This window comes from Equus caballus, chromosome 13 (assembly GCF_041296265.1).
Source record: "Equus caballus isolate H_3958 breed thoroughbred chromosome 13, TB-T2T, whole genome shotgun sequence".
NCBI lineage: Eukaryota > Metazoa > Chordata > Mammalia > Perissodactyla > Equidae > Equus > Equus caballus.
In genome coordinates this window covers 50,349,444-50,372,554 of record NC_091696.1, presented here as the reverse complement: position 1 = coordinate 50,372,554, position 23,111 = coordinate 50,349,444, and the positions used below count along the sequence as shown (strand labels likewise).

At 48.3% G+C, this 23,111-nt stretch overlaps 1 long non-coding RNA gene across 1 annotated transcript; it reads right to left on the bottom strand.

Moving 5' to 3' along the window:
* Positions 1–7,153: 7,153 nt before the first annotated feature.
* On the bottom strand, positions 7,154–18,436 carry LOC111767578 (uncharacterized). The gene is made up of 3 exons (XR_002799362.2): positions 18,308–18,436; positions 7,316–7,381; positions 7,154–7,225 (listed from the first exon to the last, which is right to left on the bottom strand). It is a non-coding gene; the product is annotated as an uncharacterized lncRNA (long non-coding RNA).
* Positions 18,437–23,111: the final 4,675 nt, after the last annotated feature.

Sequence of the window (23,111 nt, the reverse complement as noted above, 5' to 3'; positions counted from 1 at the left end):
TATATTTCTTTCTCCCTCCCCCTCCAAAGCATCTTAAAATAAATTTAATTTTTCAAAATTTTAAGTGGTGATATTTCACCCAATGAAGGAATTTTTTTAAAAAAATTTTAAAGGCATAAATTCAATAAAACTTTTAGAAGAAAGATAGGAGAAAATCTTTTTGACCTTGGCTTAGTCAAAAAGTTCTTGTATATGACAACAAAAGCGCAATACATAAAAGAAAAAATTGATCAATTGGATCTCGTCAAAACGCATATCTTTTGTTCTTCAAAAAACACCATTAAGAAAATAGAAAGGCAAGTAATACACTGGGAGAAAATACTGCCAAAACACTTATCTGTTAAAGGACTTGTATCCTGAATATACAAAGAAGTCTTACAACTAGATTTGAAGATAAACAATCCAATTTAAAAGAGGGAATAATATTTGACTAGATATTTCACCCAAGAAAATATACAAACAGCAAATGAGCACATGAAAACATGCTCTAAATCATTAAACACTAGGGAAATGCAAATTAAAGCCACAATAAGAAATAATTCATACCCACTAGAATGACTACAATAAAAAGCAAAACCGAAAAACCAGACAATAACAAATGTTGGAAAAGATATAGAGAAATAGGACTCATGCGTTGCTGGTGGGAATATAAAATGGTGCAGCCACTTTGGAAAAACATAAAAAGTTAAGCATGTTTTTAGATATGACACCAGAAGCATAAGCAACAAGGAAAAAAAGATAAATTAAACTTTATCAAAACTGAAAACTTTTATGCATAAAGAACACTATCAACAGAGTGAAAGCTAACCCACAGAATGGGAGAAAATATTTTCAAATGATTTATCTGATACGTGACTAATATCCAGAATATATAAGGAAACCCTGAAACTCAACAACAACCAAACAATCCAATTAAGAAATGGGCAAAGGATTTGAATAGACATGTCTCCAAAGAAGATATACAAATAGCCAATAAACACACATCACCAAAAATTAGGGGAATGTAAATCAAAACCATAATGAGATAGCACGTCATACTCATTAGGATGGCTATTATATTTTTTAAAATGCCAAAAAACAAAAACAGACAATAACAAGTGTTGGTGAAGATGTGGAGAAATTGGAACCCTTGTGCAAAGGAATGTAAAGTGGTGCAGCCATCGTGGAAAACAGTATGATGTTTCCTCAAAAAATTAAACAGAGAATCACCATATGAGGCAGCAATTCCACTTCTGTGCATATAACCCAAAGAAGTCAAAGCAGAGACTCAAACAGATGTTTGTACACCCATGTTCACAGCAGCATTATTCACAACAGCCAAAGTGTGGGAGCCAGCCAGGGATCCATTGACAGGTGAATGGAGAAATAAAATGTGGAATATACATAAAATAGAATATTATTCACTCTTAAAAATGAATGAAATTCTGACCCATGCTACAACATAGATGAACCTTGAAGACACTACACTAGGTGAGATATGCCAGATGCAAAAGGACAGAGGTACCTAGAACATCAAATTCATAGAGACAGAAAGTAGAATAGTGGTTACCAGGGGCTGGGAGGAGGGGGGAATGGGGAGTTATTGTTTGATGGGTACAGAGTTTCAGTGTGAGGTGATGAAAAAGTTCTGGAGATGAATAGCGGTGAAATGCTAACATATATCCACACAGACTCACACACAATGCCTAGCAGCACTGTTCGTAATGCCCCAAATTGGAAACAACTTATGGGTCTGTCAACTGGACAAAATGGGGTACATCCGTGCAATGGAATGCTATTCAACATTAAAAGGGAATGAACTATTGATATATGCTATGACATGAACCACACTCAAAAACACTATCATAAGTTAAAGAAGCCAGATGCTGGATAGTGTCAAGAGAGAGTCTCCAGACCAGGCAACAGCAAACACGGTAAGGCAAAGGTCAGACACTGAGAACAAAAGTTTACAATCTAGTAGGGAGATGCCCAGCAGCCTACCCTCCAGCTCCCACCCCAGCTCAGATCCTATGACTGGTAGGAAATGGGAACATCTTCTCTGGGGAATCTGACGAGTCCAAGATAAGAGATCTAAAGATGGTCACAGCTGGGGTTCTGCTTGCAATAGGTCCAGCCAGATCAACAGCAATGAAGATGACGGGGCCCTCCCATGCCCACAGAGCTTCCGGTCTACTCTTTGGCAGCCTGCTCTCAAGGAAGAGGAGGTGGTCAAGGGTAATCAGGCATATGAGATAAACATCTTACAAGTGCACCACTCCCAAAAGAAAACCAAGGAAACAAACAGACATAATAAAAAAAAGGAACCTGGAGGGAGTGCAGACGATGCAGGGAGAAGATAAAATAACTAATTAAAAAGAAGAGATGCAGTTTAAAAAGGAACACTCAAAGAACATCAAAGAGCTTTTGGAAACTAAAAATATGATAGCAGAAATGAACAATTTTAACTGGAAAGTTTGGAGGAGGAAGACACAGCAAAAAAAAAAAAAAAAAAAAAAACCCAAAGGAAAAAAAGACAGAAAAGGAAAAAGGAGAGAAAAGCTAAGGAAATTAGAGGACACACATAGGAGGTCCAACATTCAACTAATCAGGGCTCCAGAAGGAAAGAATAAAGAAAGTGGCAGAGAAGAAATCATTTAAGAAATAACTCAAGAAAATTTCCCAGAATGGGTGGCCCAGTGCCAAGGCCACCCCTAACACTTGTAGGGTCTGGGGTTGGAGTATAAATGGAAGCCAAAATGCCATTTGTCTACATTTTTTAAAGTTATAAATGAAGCTAACAAACTAATAAGTAACATATATTCTATCCTCCTACCTTGACAAATATACCTTCAGAACCACCCGGAAGGCCGGGTTCTGACACAGAATGCTCAGGCTCTTTGTTCTGCTCCAGAACGTGGAGGTGTTGGCAGAGCTGCATTCTCACCTGAAGGATCTGGGGAAGAATCCACTTCCAAGCTCTCCAGGATAATTGGTAGAATCAGTCCCTTGTTGTAGAACTGAGGACCCCATTGTCTTGCTGGCTGTTGTTAGTTCCCAGGACCACTCTTAGGTCTTTGCCCTGTGTCCCCTTCCATTTTGTCAACAGATAACATCCCTAAAGGGAAACTCTCTCTACTCACAACACTTCTGACACCAAACCTGTGGGTTTTCCACACCAAGAGATTCTCCAGTTCTCTGTGGACCCTAAGTGGGTGTCCTACAATTTAATTCAATTCTAACACTACCCAGAGTTAGTGCAGACCCCACAAGTTAAGGGCTCAGTCCCACAAGGCTGCCCCCCATTTCGGATGCCAAGTGCAATTAGTGGGTCCCCAGATTACCCTCACTTCTGTCTGACTTGTCTACAAATTGGGGGTTCCCATGACCCTCCATTCTTGGGTTGGAGGACTTGCTATAATGGCTCACAGAACTCACCAAAACACTTTATTATTATCAGTTTATTATAAAGGGTAATATAAAGGATACAAATGAACAGCCCAGATGAAGAGGCACATAGGGTGAGGTGTGGAAGGGTCTGGAGTACAGGAGCTTCTGCCCTCATGGAGTATGGGGTGCACCACCCTCCCAGCACATGGATGCACTCACCAACCTGGAAGTTCTCCAAACCCCTTCATCTAGATTCGTTATGGAGGTCCCCCTACGGAGGCATGATTGATTAAATCATTGGCCATTGGTGATTAACTATATCCTCTGCCCCTCTTCCCTCCCCAAAAGGTCATGGGGGTGAGGCTGAAAAGTTCCAACACTCTGACCACATGCTTGGTTCTTCTGGTGACCAGCCCCCATCCCGAACTATCTAGGGGCCCACCTAGAGTCACCCCATTAGCATAACTCAGGTATAGTTGAAAGGGGCTTATTATGAATTACAACAGATGATCCTCTCACCTTATCACTCAGGAAATTACAAGGGTTTCGGAGCTCTGTGCCAGGAATTGAGAAGGAAGACCAAATATATAATTCTTATTATATCACAATATCCCAGTCTCTCATATTGAATCCCTTTCACTCTTCAAATCTCTCTGACTTCCTCTTCTACCAGGGACTAGAGAAAAACTCTGCTTGGAAAGAGCTCATGTGATTAGGTCAGGCCCACCTGGGAATCTCCATCTTAAGGTCAACTGATTAGGAACCTTAATCACACCTGCAACATCCCTTTCGCTGTATAATATAACATAATCACAGAGTGACATCTCATCATAGTCACAGGTTCTGCCCCGACTCAAGGGAAGGAGATTATACAAGGACCAGGATCATTGGGGCCAATCTTAAAATGCTGCTGTCACAATGAGGGTGAAAGGAAATCTCAGGGTGGCTGCTACACGGCAGACCTCGAGGGCAGCTAGCCTGGCTGGAGAAGCCAGAGGACACTGCGGGAGATTTCTTCAAGATGAAATTGACTTTAAAAAATACGTTTGCACATATTTAGAGGAGATTTTGTTCCTAACTGGGAGAGAGTTTGAGGTCGTAGATAAAACCAAAGAAAACTAAGTCAAAACTAAAGAAAACAGAAAACTAGACAATTAACAACTTCCTGGAAAATGAAATGTTGCTCTGGAAAGGAAAAGAAATTATAGCATCTACATGGCTCAGAGGTTTGACTCGTGCTACGTAGTGGAAATAATGTAAAACCCAAACATTGATTAACCAAAACCCCATATATCTAATTTTGGAGGATAAGGGCAGAGGAGGCACATGCAAGGGAGAATTTGTGTTGGAGGAGGTGGGTGAGAGGTGAAAAGCTCATCTTCCGCCATAGAAAGTGCCTCTATTTTAAAAGTGAGGAAGAAGGAACATGTGCACATTGTTTAGCAACAGCGAGGTAAATAGTGGGGGGAAAACTCAAAGAGTAAAACTGAGGTCTGTGGACAGAGAATGATCTTTTTTTGTAACTAGTCTTGTAGAATTTCTTTACTCTTAATGTTCATGTACATCTTTGATAAAAATAAAAACTTAACTTAAAGAGGGAAAATTTTAGAAAACTGACATGCCCAAGCCTCTGAACTCAGCTCTCCTCTCTTATTACCTAGATAACCTTAACTACCTGTGACCTCAACTCGCTTACATGCTGGTGACTCCCAAATCCGCATCTTTCTCCCAAGGTCTACACCTGTGCGACCAAATGCCTGCTGGACACCTCCACCTGGCTGACCCACAGCGCCTTCAACTCAACTTGTCCACCCTGCCCATTTTCCCTGGCTCCCAACCTGCTCCCAAACCTGCACCTGTGTTTCTTGGCTGAGTGCATCTGCCCAAGTGTTGAAGTCAGAGACATGGCAGGGTCCTAGTCCTTCCCCCACACCCCACATCGAATCACCTTTATCTCCAGCCCTTTTCCCAATATCAGGATCTCACGTCTAATCCGGACACTTACAGCAGTCTCTAAAGTTGTCTGCTGCCTCATCTTTAAAGCTCCAGTTCATCCTACGCAACACTTCCAGAAAGATCCTTCAAACTGAAAATAAATAAATAAAAATTGTGGGTTTAGGAGTCCTCAGGCTCTTCTCGTTGCCTGCAGGATAAGATCTAAAATCTTAAGCACGGAACGCAAGGCCCCGTCTACCTGTCTTCTGACATTCTTGACAATCCTTCCCCATGCACAAGCTGTGCACCAGTCTGCCACACCGCCAGCAGCTCCCATCCTCCGTCCCCCCCAGCCACGCCTTCCCTCCTCGCATCTTTGCACACACAGGAGGTGCCCTTCCCCCGCCCCACGTGCCCAACAAATTCCTGCTCTTCCTCGAAGGTTTAAGGTGGCGTCTGCTCCCGGGTGAGACGAATCCCACAGGGAGAGCCAGGCTGCCAAGCCTCTGCACCTGCCTTGAGTCCACCGCCCCTGGAGTCCACTGCAGCCATCATATTGATTGCCCTCCTCTCTTGCAGCACCCGAGGCTTCTTCAAGTCAGAGAAAGTGTCTCATTGTGAAGCCTGACAGTTAGAAGATGCTTACTGAACCAGTCACTAAACAGATGTTGTGTTTGGGAGACTCTTATTCATTAGGATTCTTTTAGTTCCAAGTGACAGAAACAGAAGGGAAGTTATGGACTCACGTAAGCTGAAAAGTCTAGGCAGGGCTGGCTTCAGGAGCCGGCGACCTGTACTCAGAAGGGCCCCATGCTTGGGGCGGTGGTCTGCTGTCACCATCTTGCAATTCTTAATAACGTCTTCGAACTTGTGTTTTCTAAGTGAAGTCTGGTAGGACAACAGAACACGCTGGTGGTTCGAGGAGTATGTGTAACGTGCATGTCTGCGGTTCCTTGATGCCCATTCACACAGAGCATGGAGATGTCTCATGAGCACAGAGTTCTGGGGACCCATGATGTGTGGGAGTTCAGCAAGACTCAAAGTGAGGACTAGGTAAGTGTTTACATCTATGGCTGAGTAATTGGGAGGCACTGATACCCCCAAGAGCCATACTTTACACGCAAACCACACCTTGCTTCAAACGCAGAAAGAAGGCAATGGTGTTCAAAGAAATAGACCAACCAAGGAATCCTATTCTACCTTCTTACTTGCACATCGCTGCATCAGCCAAGCAATTACACCGAAAATGATGAGGTAGAAGGAAAGGGAAAGACAGCGCCACCCGTGGTTCCTCTTCCTCTCCATCCTTCCTTACGCATCAGTGAGCTTCAGGTCGAGAGTGTTGATAGAAGATGTTCCTATCAAGAAGTGACGTAAAAACAGTTGTTTTGTGCGGTATTTCTACTGCTCTGGTAAGAACAAAATGTATATGCATGTGCTATGCTATGGAATACAAATTGTGTCATTTCGGTAATCCCACATATGAGTTAAATGCTCTCATATTTGCACTTAAAACTGTTATTTCACAATGTAAAGATGAACAGCAAAATTCATACTCACAGTTTTCTAATTTAATTTCTCTTGACTTAGAATGACATCCAATAGCAAATAAAAACATACCATGAGAAGTCGAGAGAGAGAGAGACCATGGAAGAGAGAAAAAAAGTTTCATATTTGAGTACATTTAATGGCACTTTGCCCCTGCTTTTGGAACAATGGGCCCCACAAATGATGTAGCCAGGCCTGATCCATGAGTAGGTCTGGCTTTAGATACCCCAGGCTTCAGGATTTCAAATGATACAATCAAAACTTGGCTTCTCTCTGTCCTTCAGCCTGGCCCTCCTTGTGTTGGCTTTGGTCTCAGGTCTCATGTGGTGGCAAGACAGAAGCAGTGGCTCCAACACTGGCAGCTGAACTCACTTTCCTAGAAGCCACAGAAAAAGAAAAACTCCTTGAGTTCTGATGGGCCCTGTGCCCTTCCTGAATCCATCACTCCTATTGGGGGATGTAATACCTGGATGGGCTTCATCCTGATTTACTTACTCAGCCTCGTCTGAGCTGAGGCTGGGGGAGGGTGAATCTGGAAAGGAAAATCAAAGAACAGTGACCAGAGATGAGTAAAGGGGTCCAAGTCGGATGACACTGCTATCATCTATCTCTTCTTGGATGCCCAATAGCCACACACGCCCTCTCCTTACGCACCCTCTTTTCTCACTACAGCTACGAAGATGCATTTGCCTATACACATAAAATGCCTTTACTCTCTCCCCCAGCGAAGACAACTCAAGGTTTATCGAGTCACAGTATCCCGCTCTGGGAGATGTGCTGTCCTTTCTGCTAGGTCTGGGACATGGGTCCTCATGGTCTGGCCACCTATGGCTGAACGATGAATTTGACCAACCCCAGCACTTGAATAGAGTATTCTAACACCATCCAAAATAACTCTGACTTGGAGAGGAGAGATTGGAAAAAAGTGGTCATCAGTCCATGGCATATACATTCTGACGTCCAGAATGGCAAGAAATTCTTGCCCTGACAGAGGAGCAAGTGCCCTAGTCTGTTGGTCTGCCCTCACCAGCCTGTTCTGCCCTCTGCAAGGATCTACCACCAGCTTTGTTCTCTCAGACCCCAGGTTGTGTGGTCCATTGTGGAAACCTCTGAGTTGGGTAATGGGGAGAATATCCCTTCTGGATCCTGCACATTTTCAACAGACCACTTCTTATTGGCATCAAAGAGATCACAGAGTATGAATAATTGTTTACTTTCCTTTGCCAGATTTGGGGGTTTTCTGGCAACACAGACCCTGAAGGCCCAGCTCAGCATTCTATATACTTGTCTCCTGCCGCTTCCACAGGCTAGAGTAACTGAAGTCAGAGACTTGGGCAAGTCAGGGTCTCTGGATGTGAAAGGTGGCCTGGGAATTTCTGTTTCCTAGCAACAGGCCTCCATGCTTGGCCTCTGCCCCAGAAGCTGTGTCATGGCTGCCCGCTGGACCAATGCCGCCATCTTGGCCACTGCCCACATCTGGGTTTCTGTTGTGGAGAAAGTAGAAACCGTAGCTTCAGAGGTGGGAGGCACTGCGATCTGCCCACAGGCCGCACGCCAGCTCTGTCTTTACGGAATTAAAGAGAGGCCTTGCACAGACCAGTGCTGAGATGGAACCATGAACTGAGGAGTCTGAGTCACTTAATCCTCTGCGCCTGGGTCAAAAATAGAGGGAAAACAAGACTAAACACAAATTCATGTATCACTTGCATAATTTTAGAAAATTACGTTTTTAAAAATTCATGAGAAAAACTCAATGACCAAAGGAACCATTGTCAGTTAAGGATTCAAACCTACTGAAGAATGTCATCAGTATTAAACACAGGCCAAAAGAGTCACCTGGAAATCTATAGGCCTGCAGTGGGTTGAGGAAGGTGCCAGGATGAGGCTGAGCTCTTTCAGCCACCACTGAAGAGCAGGTCCCATGGAGCCATTGGCAGAAGCCTAGGGGGCAGTGCTTTCTCTCATCTGATGTTGAGAGCAGATCACCATACAACACACAATAGGGACCGAACGTGTAGGAGAGTTGAGCTGTGAGCAAGCACATTTGCGACAAGAGTTTCTGGACACACATTTGGTGCCATGCATAATCCTCACTGGGTAACATGTCATCAGGCATCCGTGGCAAGTATATGTAATTAGACATACTGCTGTCAGTTGACCAAACACCTCCACGGTCGACCGCGGGGAGGGATCGGGGATAGAGAGCAGGAATTTGTGCTGAGGCCCCTGTCACTATAACCCCCCTGGCAGGGGACACCCATGATCCAGCTGATCCCAGAGCCTCATGCTGACAGTAGGGCATGTCCCTCTGGGCTGGGACAGGTACAAGGTGATGCTAGGTTCAAGATCGCATGTTGGATCAGGGCGGTCCCTTGAAGTGGGGGAGCCCTCTGTCTCTTGTTGGCCTAAAAGCGATCAGGGCTGCAGGGATATGTCACCCCCATCCCCCTTCAGGGCTGAAGGATCTAGGCCCCCAACTGCTGGGGATGCTCTTGGAATTGCCCTTGACAGAGGAGATTTGTCTCATCCAAGGTCATGTCCTCTTCCTGGGGTCTGCGGCCAAGTGATGGATGCAGGGGTAGAAGGCTCAGCTGCTCACCCCGACCCCACTCTGAAGAGCCATCCTGACACTGCAGCCCCACTTCTCCGTCTGCCCAGTCCTGCTTCCTTACCTTCCCCACAAGAGCACCCCTCATCAGCGTCCCCCTCGCTCACCTCCATCTCAGAGCTGGCTTCCCAGGGAGCCCAGCCTCTCACAACAGCACTTGCATTAGTGTCCTGGGGCTGCTGTGACAAATTACTACAAACCAGTGGCTTAAAGCAACAGAAATTTACTCTCTCACAGGTCTAGGGGCCAGAAGTCTGAAATCAAAGTGTTGAGGGCCACGCTCCCTCCAGAGGCTCTAGGGGAGGATCCCTCCTTATTTCTTCCAGCTCCTGGTGGCTGCAGGCATCCCTTGCTTGTGGCCGCAGCACTCCAAGCCCTACCTCCATCTTCACATGGCCATCTCCCTGTGTGTCTCAAATCTCCCCCTCCTTTCTTATAAGGACACTCGTCATCAGATGTAGGGCCCACCCTGATAATCCAGGATGATCTCATCTTGAGATCTTTACCTTAATTACACCTGCAGAGATCCCTATTCCAAATAAGGTCACATTCTGAGATTCCGGGTGGACATACCTTTGGGGGCCACAATTGAACCCACTGCAGCAGCCCAGGCTTCCCTTTCTATGGCAACAGTCAGAGCACACTGTGAGCTCCTGGGAGGGCAGACATCTCTGCTGCATTTGTCTCTGGGCCTCCAGGGCCCCTCCGAAGGGAAGCCAGCATGAATAGCCCCACTGGCCCTGCCCTGTAAAGGTGGTGCTCAGAGCAGCACAGAGCATGTGAGGGAGGCACAGACCCCATCCCCACGCCAGCCCCCGAAACTGCAGCCTCTGGGAAAGCGTTTCCCATCTGTGGCTACCACTCAGCCCAGGTGAGCTGGGGAGGTCAATAGTGGTCCGATGAGAGAGAGGAGGCGTGACAGTTTGGACTTCTCTTGAAACTTCCCGTCGAGGGTAAGGAAGAACTGTTTTCCAGACAAGCTGTCACGGTTAAAGCTCAGAATGCTTTCGTGGGGCCCAAGCTAGTCTCAGGGACCCCTCCCAGTAATGCGGCCCTGAGATTTCCAGCTGGGAGACTGTGCCAGGTGGCACCAGGCTTCACTGGTAAGTCCTACCATTTTTCATGACGTGGGGAATGCGCTATTTGAAGGAACTGTTCGGCACACCTCTTGCGGTGGTCTTTTTTGTCCATCGTATTTTGCTATCTTAGAATGGGGCCTCATTGGGGCCAGTATTTGGATTCTGGCTGTTCTGCTCTGCTTCGGGGAGCCCAGGATGCTCGGAAGGCAACACGGAGCCAAGATGGGAGGCACCACCAGTGGCCTCTTGACACTATTCCCTGCAGGGAAGCCAAACGATGTGTCCCGGGATGAAGGCCACTGGAGGTGAAATACTGGGATCTCTAAAGGCGGTAACTGAGGGGGACAAACCCCTTCAGAGAGGACAAGGGATGACTGTTGAGAGTGAGATGTGATCTGGCACGTGGGGCGCGGGCGTCTAGTAATGAGTGGCTCCCCAGAAAACCTTTGTTCTTACAAATGCTGAGGATGTGAGGTCAGTGGCATGGTGCTCTCCCTCATCTCCCCACAGCCCCTCTCTCCCCTCTGTGATGTCCAATGGTATCGGGGGCGCCCTGGAAGACCCGTGAATGAGTCTGAGTCCCAGCCCGGAACCTGCATCTCCCTGCCTGTCAGCTAAGGCCATTCTTGCCATCTCCTCCCAGGGTTGTCATGAGGTCCGGATGAGGGGATGGAGCCGGGGCGAGCGGGGGTCAGCAGCAAGAAGCTGAGCTTTGGACTCGGGCAGGGCTGGGCGGTTCATCTGCAGGCTTTGACACCCTCTAGCAGGGCAGCTTTGGGCAAGTTGGGTTCCCAGAGCCTCCATTTCCTCTCGATAGGACATTGGGAGTATCAGGGGAGCAGAGCGAAGCTCACTGAATGGTGGTCGTCACGATGGTGCAGAGAAATTAGCTCAGTGCCTGGCACACAGTGGGAGCTCTGTGTGGGCTCTTTCCCTCCTGGTGGGCCACTGGCCTCTGGATGGCACAGGGGGACTCCGTGGGAGCAGGGATGTGACTGTCTTCATGTCTTGGGGTGGGTGGCCATAGGGTGCTGCAGGGTGCCCAAGTGGGGCTGGGAATCCGTGAGGGGCGGCTGATCATCACCTCGCTGCACGTTTATGGTTTTACTCACTTGGATGATTGATGTTTGAGGATGGGTGTTTAGTGACTCGCCTAAGGCCAGCCCCAGCTGAAAGCACCGAGTCCTGTCTACTGCAGGTTCTAAATAAGGGATACAATCATGTTTGGGGCACATGACTCATGACACACAGAAGCTCTTAAAATGCAGCATAAGTGGCTTTGTGCGTTCATACATCCACGCACAGATGTGTGGACTGTCTGACAGCTTCATCTCTGAGATAAATAGTAAATGCTTGGTGGCAAATGCAGATGAGCAGGGAATGCAGACGTCTCGCTCTGTTACGTTACACGGTAAGCCTCGGCACCCCAAATGCAGGCTGGCGGGCTGGGTTGCTGCAGGGATCAGGTGAGAGCAGAGCCCTGTTTCCTTCCCCTCGGGGAGTGAGACGCACTGGAGGTTTGACTTCTCTGTAGGAAGGGGAGCCAGGACCAGCATCCAGAACTTCCACGTCCTCAGTCACACTCTCCTGCTACCTAGTGGCCTCTTCTTTCTCTTTACGTCCTTCGGTTCCTCTTGCCACTCTCTCTGTTCCCTCCACATGTTCTGGCATGTGTCTAGCCATGAACTTTGATGGGTACCTCTGTTCCCCCTGACCCCCAACTAGTCCACAGGTAAACCATGACATACACGATCTCCCATGGGGAACAACAGACTTCACCTGCTTAGATGGTGACATGCTCCTTGGAGTGTAGAAACGATTCCAGAGCAGGCTCCATCAAAACGTTTCTGTGGCCAGCACCGTGACACCAAGCGTACGAAATAGGGCCATTCTTCTGAATGGTGACGATCAATTTGGACTGCTGATGCCCACGGAGGGCTTACTGTGTACCAAGACAGCCACGTGCCTTCCACACATTATCTTGTCTAATCTCAACAGGACTGGGAAGCAGATGCTATTATTATTCCTGGTGTACAAATGGATCGCAGAGCTTGCAAACTCAATCAAGGAGAGGCTCAGCTGACCTGAAGTCAGGGCACTTGATTCCGTGGAGCAGAGAGGCAGCTCTTCACGGATGGACGCGGATTCCCCCACAGCGTGAATCTGCCTTTAATTGCATAGCTGGGAGTGATCAGACAAGTTCTATCGCATGCCTCCACCGCAATCGCCTTCGGCTCTGGGAGACTCCACCAGCACCTCCTGGCGCTGGACGGAGGGCAGGGAAAGGAAGACAGAGGCCGCCTCTGGTCCCCTCTTCGCAGCCCCACTCTGCTGAGCGCTGGAGATCCACGCAGTGGGTTGGCCTTCCAGGCCTTGAGCCAGCCCTGACCCAGGCAGCACGCTGCTAGGTAGCATCTGGACTCGTGTTTGTGTCTGAAGCCCGGCGGGGACTCTGCTGCAAACTCCCCCGCCCAAGTAGGGAGATCCTAGTCTTGGCCCCAGGCTGGGCCCCTGGCTGGACTCGCTCATTTTTGGAAACATAAGCTTGAGCTGAGGGGTTGGCCCTACGGGAAGCTAGCCGCAGAGGCCTGGGAACTTCTGGAAAATAACTCACTTGAGGAAGGGAGGAGCCAGGCCCAGCGAGCTGACTCTGTGACAGGGGGCTTTGTGGAGTGGCCTGGTACCCGGAGACTCATGTGTGGTACCCAGATAGCTAGGGAGAGAGAGGGTGTGTGTGCCGCAAATACAAATAATGGGGCTGATTGACGTAAAAAACAGGGCACACGCACTGCTCTGGCTGTCAGAGCAGCCACCGGGCCCAGGGGGAGCACACCAGGGCTGGCCATGCAGTGGCAGCTGACTTCTTGAGCGCGCTCAGACATGGCCGTCCTCCCAAGGTCGCAGTGAGGCCTGTAGACCCAGTAGTGCGCCTACTGGCCACGCGGCGACCACCTCTCTCAGCAGCAGGGCATCTGAGGCAGCTTTCAGGCTCCGGAGACCTGGGTTCTAATCTTGCTCCTGCCACTGCCCTGCTGTGTGACGTGGGGCAAGTTCATCAAAGACTCTCGGCCTGGGATGGGAATGCTGCTGCCCACTGGGGTGGTTTTAAAATACGTCTGCAAATTCTTGGATGCTCCTCCCTTCAAGAGGTGGGGCCTGGTTTCCCTCTCCTTAACTGTGGGCCAGACTTAGTGACTCACTTCCAGCTAATAGGATAAAGCAGCAGCGATGGCATGTGCCCTCGGAGACCGGGTCATAAAGGGCACTGTGGCTTCCTGCCTGTGCCCTCTCTTGCTCCTGGATCTCTCGCTCTAGGGGAAACCAGCTGCCATGTCATGAAGAGAGGCCCACTGGTGAAGAACTGAGCCTCCAGCCAAGAGCCATGTGAGGGCGCCATCTTCGAACTGGATCTTCCAGCCCCAGCCAACCTCTCGGCCACAAATTCATGAGACAGCCTGAACGAGAACCACCTAGGCAAGCTGCTCCCGAAGTCCTGACCCATGGAAACTGTGAGATAAGAAATGTTTGTTGTTTTAACCCAGTAAATTTGGGGGTAATTTGTCACACAGCAATAGATAACTGACACATACACCTGTCTCAGGTGTTTGTCAGGATTCACTGGGACAACATACACAAAGGGCAAGAGTCTGGCAGATGCTGTCTGATTAACTTCTTTCGACTCAGAGGTCTCAGTGGTCCCCTCCCCATGGGGTGCTAAGCTTTGCACTGTGGGTTATGCCCATTCAGGGACCGGCCCTCCAGTCAGTTTCCTGGCTCCTTCCCTTTCCCCCCAGCACGCCTCCTGGCCTTGCCCACCAGAGACACTGTCACACTGTGGGGGCCCACTCTCTCTTTTATCCAAAGCATCAAAGAAATTGGTTAGCATCGGTTTAGTCCACATCCGGCAGCAATATTGTGTACCGACCTCTCCTCCAGGGTCCCCTTCTGCACAGCAGTACAGCTGGGATGGACTGTAAACCAGTGCTCACCACTTCTCGCTCAAAACCCTCCGGTGGGTTTTACACTTAGAGTAAAAATCCAACCTGTTACCACGGCTACAGGACTCACGATAGCTCCACTCCACCCCCTCTGCATGACTGTTTATGATGCCCCAGGCTCCCCACTTCCTTGTGCCCCTCGGACATGCCAAACCTCCTCCCTTTTGTTTCTTCCACGCAGAACATTCTCCTGCCAGACCTTCACAAGGCTGCGGCCTTCCCATTATTTTGAGCTCCACTCACCGTCAGCTCCTTGGAACCCCACCCCACCTCAGGTCCTCTCCACCACATTATCTTATTTTATTCTTTTTATCACCAGCTAAAATGACCTGTCAGCTTGTTGGTTCACTGAAGCCCATGCTGGTGTGGCCACTCCTGGGGAGCAGAGCTTTGCTGTGCTGACTCCAGGGGATAGCACCGTGCTGGGTACCCACGAGCCACAATGTTTGTGGGCCACATGGCTTTTTGAATATCAATCAAATTCTCTTTTGAAAGCTTTGGAGGCAGCTTTTTTCATGAGGAACTCTCTGGAAAATCCTTCCACAAAGGGAATAAATCACCTTCAGACTTTCCAACAGCGAGTCATGTCTGAATTATAATCTTCTTAATCCAGGAAGGTTCTTGTCAGAGATTCTGAAACACCAGTGTCTGAGGGGAGAGAAATCCTTCTCTGATTTGATTCCAGGGAACGTACATGAACTGGAATATGCTGGTATTTTTTTTTTTTGAGGAAGATTAGCCCTGAGCTAACATCTACCGTCAATCCTCCTCAGACTGGCCCTGAGCTAACATCCATGCCCATCTTCCTCTACTTTATATGTGGGATGCCTGCCACAGCATGGCTTGACAAGCAGTGAGTAGGTCCACACCCAGGACCAAACCGGCAAGCTCCGGGCCACTGAGGCGGAACGTGAGAACTTACCCTCTGCGCCACCAGACCAGCCCCTATGCTGATTTTTTCCCCTTGGGTGGGTTTTCATGTAGGGTCTGCCTGGCCAGCAGTCCCTCTGTGGAGCAGGGGTCCGAGAGCTGCATTGCCCTATGATACACACCTCCTCCCCACCTACCAGGAGGGCAGGGACAGAGCAAGGGGCAACACGAAGAAGCCAGAACATTCTGAGGTCCAGGAGATTGGAAGAAGGAAGAGAGAAAGGAGCAGGGACACCCAGCCTGGGGCTGAGTGGAACTGGGCTTGGAGAGAAGACCAGCTACAATGTCATCCTCTAGTGCGGGGGCCAGCAGGGGAGGTGGCCACAGCCTCCAGGGCCAACTGGGAGACAACTTAGCTTGTTCCTGTTTCCAGGACCTGGGGAGCTGTGCAGGCTCACAGAGAACAGTGATGCTAACTGGTCTCCTTGCTCCTCCTGGCACCCGAACACCAACAGAGTCATCTACAAATAGGACCGCATCAGTCCTCTGCTTGAGGTGCTGCCCTTGTTCTCAAGACACGGACCCATCTCCACACTGAGTCTCCACTCACCTCCCACAGCCCCCGCTGCTCACTGCACTCACTGTTGCTGACCTTCGCCTTCTCTGTTGCCTGAGCCCTGAGGCTGATCCCGCCAGGCCCTCCTGACCAGTCTGATCCCTCCCCGTTCCCCGTCTCCCAATCCCCCTGTCAGGTGGAGGGCACAACACTGCAATGCTCTCAGCTTGAATATGTGTGTGATTGCTACCCATCTCCCTCTGCAGCAGAGTCCCTGAGAGCAGGAACTGCCTGTCCTACTCACACGACACCCAGAGGGGACGCCCAGGGGAGTCCAGGCACTCAGCAGCTGCTCAGAACATGCTTACTGAAAGAAAGAAAGAAAGAATACGAAGCTCTAAGGGCCAAAGAGGCATCATTGGAAACACAATGAAAATAGTGGTCGGGGCTGGACCCCTGGGTGAAGGGAGTTCAGGTGAATCCTTAGCTGTGTCTCCTCGTGGGCAGATGTGTGCAGAGACGCAGATGGAGCAGGTGTCCTGCTGGCTGGCAGCAAGGGATGGACCAGCTTGGGGAACCCGGGACTCGGTGTCAGGCTGAGACCCCAGCCCCGCCTCCCCCTCCTCCCTTCACACAGACGGCACGTGGGTGGGGAAGGATGCCCCAGCTGTGGAAGGAGAGAAGGGCCCAGCATGGTCTGGGGAAGTCATGGCACTTTGGTGTCCCCTGGCTTAGCCTGGAGGAGGGGAAGAGCTGAGGAATAGAGGGAACAATCAGGAGAGAATGCTGTGACCCGAAAGGTACCCAGGAAAGTGGCCGAGCAAAGTTGCTTGGGCTTGTGGCTTTCTGGCGGCATTTTGTGTGGCTAAGCACAGGGCATCCTATGTGTCCCCACTTCTGGGGGTGGAACCAGGGTGGGAGCAGCAGCTTCAGTTAAGAGGCCCAAGGTCACTGCTGCAGCCAGGGGAGCTGTGGGGCCAGTCCAGGGAGTCAGGACGCATGGGGCCAGCCGCACCTGCTACGGAGGGAACAGACGGGACCTGAGTGCCTCAAGCCTGGGCAGGACCAAGCAGAAAGGACTCTGCTGCAGCGGAGGGGCAGGGTTCTGGAGACTCCCTCTGGGCCAGGCATGTCCTTTACTTGCTGGACTTAGGGAGGTCCAGGGGTCCCAGGGGAGGGACAGGGTGGCAGGAAGGCCATGGAAGCATTCTGATTCTAACGCCTGGCCCAGCCCTGCTGGTTTGTGCCAGCTGAAGTCAGCCTGGCAGGTCTGCCCTGTCTCCCACCTGGCCGCACCTTCTCTCTGTCCAGCAATCCCTGGAAGATACGGTGCTCCCCGGGGCTTTGGCGTCAGTGTTTGTTCTTCCTAGGACTTCCGTGACCCTGAAAACCCGTCCTCATCCTTCCGAGGTCAGCTCAGCCGGAACCATCCTCAGGGGGCCTTCCTGACCCCGAGGCTGGTCCCAGTCCTTTGCTCCTTGCCACTCATCCTTCCCAGGGCCTGACTGCTGGCACATATCTCCGTTGGTATTTCCACAGGGATGGAGTTTCCCACTAAACTCAGTCTAGAGCTCGGGACCAGAACGATTTTTGCTTACCACTCTGTCATCAACATCTCATTAAATATTTGATGAATAGACGAGCAAATGAATGAGTGGACTAAAAACACCCACCCTCTTGTGGATCCCAGCCCCCGCTCCTTGGCTATGAATCAGATAGGGCGCACCACTCATGTGGTCAGGAAAATGTGGGTTCTGCTAGGATGCTGGGATCTTAGGGGTCCTCCCCCAGCGTAGCAAAGAGAGCCCACATGGGCTGGTTGTGAGGGACACAAGATCCTGCCAGAGAATATGAGGACAAAGTTGCAACCCTTTGAAGTCTGGGCTGAACGCAGTGGAAGGTTGCCCAGGACGTGCACTGCTGCTCTGAGGGGTCTTTTTCAGCACAGGCATCTCCTCCCGTGGTTCCCCTTTGAGCACCTGTCTTGCAGCACGTGGGCGAGATCCTGATCTTTGAAATATCGTTGACATCGCCATGGACCAAACCAACAACCCGCTATTCAATTTCTCTCTCCATTCTGTTTGACTATTCTGCCGGGACTTTTTCTCCCATCTAGAAATATTTAACGTTTCCAAACTGGCTGGAAAGGTGGTAAAACAAACAAAAAGAGTGAAAAGAGATTTAATTAAAAGGCATGGGCTAAGTCAAAAGGTTGTGACATGTCATCCTTTCTGTAGCACCACACGAAGGGTAGAGGGTGACGGAGAGACAGAGGTCTTCCCTCACTCAATTCTTCGGGTGCCTAACTGCAAAGGTTTCGGTCAGGTGTTTCCCAGGCTGGACTTACCGGGAGCTGAAAGCAATTCTTTTGGGGGTAGAACGCACACGCTCTGACGTCCCCTCTTCTGAACTATCTGCCATGGGGCATCCTCACCGGCTTGTGATGGTGCCCTGCCACACTCACAGCCCTGGGCAGCCACCAGGTCCACGTGCTGCTGATCATCACACAGGAAATCAACTTGCTGGCCGACCCCCCGCATGCATACCCAGGGAGCGTTGCCCAGAACTTGGAGAGGGCAGGAGAAAGGCAGCTGCAGAACTAGGAGAACCTGTTCTGCCGCGGGAGAGGCTGTGCGCAGCAAGGAGCCTTGCTCAACGGAGGCCAACTGGCAGGAGGAGGCTTCAGGGGAGGATTTAAATTTTCTCTGCTAATCTGGAATGGTCCCATTTCTCTCTGGCAGGGAGATTTTTAAAAACCGTATACAAATTGCGTAAGCTGCTCTTATTTAATAGGGAAAAAGAGGGAAGAAATGATGTGAATGACTCCAAGTGTTAAAGAAGAACCTGTGAAACCTGCCCCTTAATGGGAAACTGAAATGGAGAGAAAATTCTAAGAAAGGTGGAATTAAGTGTTTGCCAGTTGGTGACACGGGTTTGGAAACATCTTTCTTTCTGCAGACAAGCTTAGTGGGTCCACTCCCATTGGGGTGGAGGAGCGTGATGCGGGGAAACTGAAGCAGAAACAGAAGTAAACACAAAGGCAGGACTGCTCTTCCAGGCAGGGCAAGAGACGGTGGCATCACATGTCCTCAGGAAACTGGACATCAGAGCCACAGTGAGATCCCGCTTCACACCCACTAGGGCGGCCATAATCGAAAACATAGGTGACAGCAACTGTCGGCAAGGATGTGGAGAAACTGGAATCTTAACACGCTGCTGGTGGGAATGAAAAATGGTGCAGCCACTTTGGAAGACAGTCTGGCAGTTCCCGAAAAGGTTAAAAATAGAGTTACCATATGACCCAGCAATTCCACTCCTAGGTGTATGCCCAAGAGAAACGAAAACCTGCGTCTACACAAAGACTTGCACACGAATGTTCACAGCAGCACTATTTGTAATAGCCCAGAGTGGAGACCACTCAAATGTCCCTCAGCTAGTGAACGGATAAGCAGGGTGTGGCCCTTCCACACAATGGAATGTTTTTCAGCCATAAGAAGGAATGAAGTACTGACACAGGCTGCAACGTGGAGGACCCTTGAACACATTCTGCCAAGTGAAAGAAGCTGGCCACAAAGGACCACATGTTGTGTGATTCCTTATATGAAATGTCCAGAACAGGCAAATCCATAGAAATGGAAAGTAGATGAGTGGCTGCCTAGAGTCAGGACTGGGGAAGGGGAGGATTAGGGAAATGATGGTGAAGGGGTGCGGTGTTTCTTTTTGGGGTGATGAAAATGTCCTGAAGTTGGTTGTGGGGATGATGCACAACTCTGCGAATATACTGAAAGCCACGGAACTGCGCACATGAATGCGTGGGCGGTGTGGTATGTGAACGATATCTCAGTAAAGCTGTTTAAACGAAAAGGATTTTGGCGGGCCTGGAAGTCTTTTCTCAGCCTGTGTGGAAGATCTCCTGTAATCCCTCCAGCCACCAGAGGTCTGTGAAAGGACTGACCTGAGACAGACAGGGTTCACAATAAAAGACTCTCTTATTATAATAAGTGCATAAGATAAGGGGGACGCATTCCACCTTGAGGCACCGACAGAATGTGAGGATCAGGAAAAAAACGGCACCCTGAAGATTCAGAATAAGAATCAACCCATCATGAACGAGTGCAGCAACCCGCAGCCCTGTAGGAGGGCACTGGCTTGCTGTACAGGCTCTGTCTGGTGGACTGCGTCTTCCCTGGGGCCCTCGAGGTCCCCGCCTTCCCTGTGTACTCGTTACACCGTCGCTGCACAGCAGGCCTCTGGCTCATGGGTGGGCTGAATGGAGGGTGTCTTCCTCAGGAGCTTTAAGATCCTTTAGGATGGAGATCTCTTGTTTATTTATCTTTGAATACTTGCTGTCTCTAAAACAGTAACTTACATGCAGTAGGCACACAATAAATACCTACTTTAAAAAAAATGAGGTGGGTAGTTCTACTTCCAATAACTCTGGTCTGGGTAATTGGTATCAACCTGCCCAAAGGAAACAACTAAAAAGGCTGGACAAAATATAGAAAACAGCAAAGAGTGAGCAAGATTGTGAGAACTACTGGGCCAACATCCAAGCAGGGCAGAGATCCAGAGAGGTGAGCCCAGAGTCTTGGCTGCTCTCATCCAGGGTCTGTTTGCTGATCTGAAAAGATGGCCAAGAAGCTTAGTTGTATGTTTTCCAACTTTGTGGGGGTGTGGGGAAAAAATCTAGAATCTAGGGCCTGCCACATCGCTCCCTGGTTTGGGCTCTGATTTCAAAGAGCAGCACCTTAGGAGGAGGATGACTTGGAAGTAATACAGCTACAGCATGACTGTAGCCCAGCTGGAAGTCATCAGGTAGCCCAGACAATATCCAGCCCTGATATAAGACTAAGGAGGTCCCAGATTGCTAATGTCCCCAGGCACCTGGCAAAAGAAAAGGAAATCCTCTCTGGAGTAAGATAGCATCATCTCAGGCCCCAGATTATCGTACAAGTAATTTTTCAAATACAGTATCCAGCACAGAGATAGTCAGGCTCATGAGGCAACTTGATAGTAAGATCAAGAGCCAATAGGAACAACAGACCACAGAAATAGCTCCACGGGACTCCCAGATATTAGAATCAGACACAGACTATAGAAATACCTCTGCTTCCTATATTCAAGAAGATAAAAACTGAGCTTGAAAATTTTGGCAGAAAATGGAAATTGTATTTTGAAAAGCTATGAAAAGTTTTGAAAAGGAATCAACAAAAGAGTATATCATGATCAAAATTTAAAATTTAATTCCCAACAGGAAATTAGACACAGCTAAAGAGAGAATTAGTAAAATGAAAGTTTGGTGTGCTGTGTATGATTAGGATAAGAATTTGTGCAGGGTGTCTCATTTTCCCCCAAAAGTGAACTTCTTTGACAGTGTGTTTTCATCTCACTTTATTATATTGTAAACACCTTGTTCTTAAAAAATGTCATAAACATGTTTATGTGAAACTTGTTTTTGAACATGATGCTCTTGAGAAAACTTTTTTAAAAAGAAAATATGTTTATACATGAAGAGCAATTAATGTAAAAAAAGTGGTTTGCATTTGAGAGAAAGCCTAAGGAGGCAAAAAAAAAAAAATCTATGCTAATATTTTTGCTTAATATAACCTCTAACCTCCCAGCAGAAATTTTAGCACAAAATCCCAGTCTACTCTAATGCTGTTGGGCACTGAGTAATGATTTCTCTGGAGAATATTGAACTGCATTTTTTGCAGGCCATGACACACAGACCATAAGGTGACTCCATCCAACTCATGGCTGGGGGAAGCAAGCATTGCTAGCAAAGGCCACTGCTGCCCCAGGTGAGAGTCAGCAGCAACTGAAGGAGAAGACTGAGTGACCCTGACAAGGTCACGTGTGCCTGCCTGTTCCCCATCTACCTCTCCTCCATTGACTTGCTCTTTGCTTAGGTGAAGGTGTATGTGTGTGTGTGTGTGTGTGTGCACACATGTGTGTATGATCAGTAACATCTCTCAGTACATATTGAGTTTAGTTTTTATGGTTCACCTTGAGTTAACACTCAGAGTAAAACAATCTAGAGTGAAGTATGAAGAGACAAAAGGACAGAAAATATAGTAGAATCACTAAGATACAAATTGTATGGAAAGAATATCTAAAATACGTTTAATTGGAGTTTTAGGAAGAGAAGAGAGAAAGAATGAGGCAGAAGCAATATTTGAATAAATAAGCTGAGAATTTTCCAAAATTGATGAAACATGTAAATCTATAAATTCAATGAACCAGATAAATCTGAAGCAGGATAAATAAAAAGAAATCTATACTTAGCACAGAAACCCCAAAACAAAGGATTTTAAAAGTAGCCAAAGATGGGGCCATCCCAGTGGCATAGTGGTTAACTTTGCGCACTCTGCTTCACTGGCCGTGGGTTTGCAGGTTCAGATCCCCGGTGTGGACCTACACACTGCTCATCAAGCCATGCTGTGGCAGCATCTCACATACAAAAAGTGGAGGAAGATTGGCACAGACGTTAGCTCAGTGCCAATCCTGCTCAAGGAAAAAGAGGAAGAGTGGCCACAGATGTTAGCTCTGTGCCAATCTTGCTCAAGGAAAAAGAGGAAGAGTGGCAACAGATGTTAGCTCAGGGCCAATCTTCCTCACCTAAAAAAAAAAAGTAGCCAAAGAAAAACAAAAGATGTCTTTCAAAAGTGAAAGTTTTGTTGACTTCTCACCAGCAAGAATAGAAGCCAAAAGTAGTGGAATTATATCTTTGATGTATTGGAAGGAAAACTAAACAACACAGCAGCAGTAAACTTGCCAACCTAGACTTCTACCCAGTGAAAAAATCCTGCAGTAAAGGAAATTCTGGAATGTTCTTCAGGCAGAAGAAAAAAATTGTCCCTGAGGGGAGGTCAGAGATGACGAAGGAATGAAAAGGGACAAAATGTCAACTGTGAGGGTAAATTTAAATGAACATTGACTTTATAAAATAATGGCTTGTTGGCCTTATGATATAGAGAGAATGAAAATTCAAAACAGTGAAAGCACCTAATATGGGAGAAATGTAAACATTCTAAATTCCTTGATTTTTCTAGGAGAGGAATAAAGGTAATAATTCCTATTAGAGGGTGATATGTCAGGTTGTATATTGTAATTTCTAGAATAACTACTAAGTCTGGAAAGAGCCTGAATAA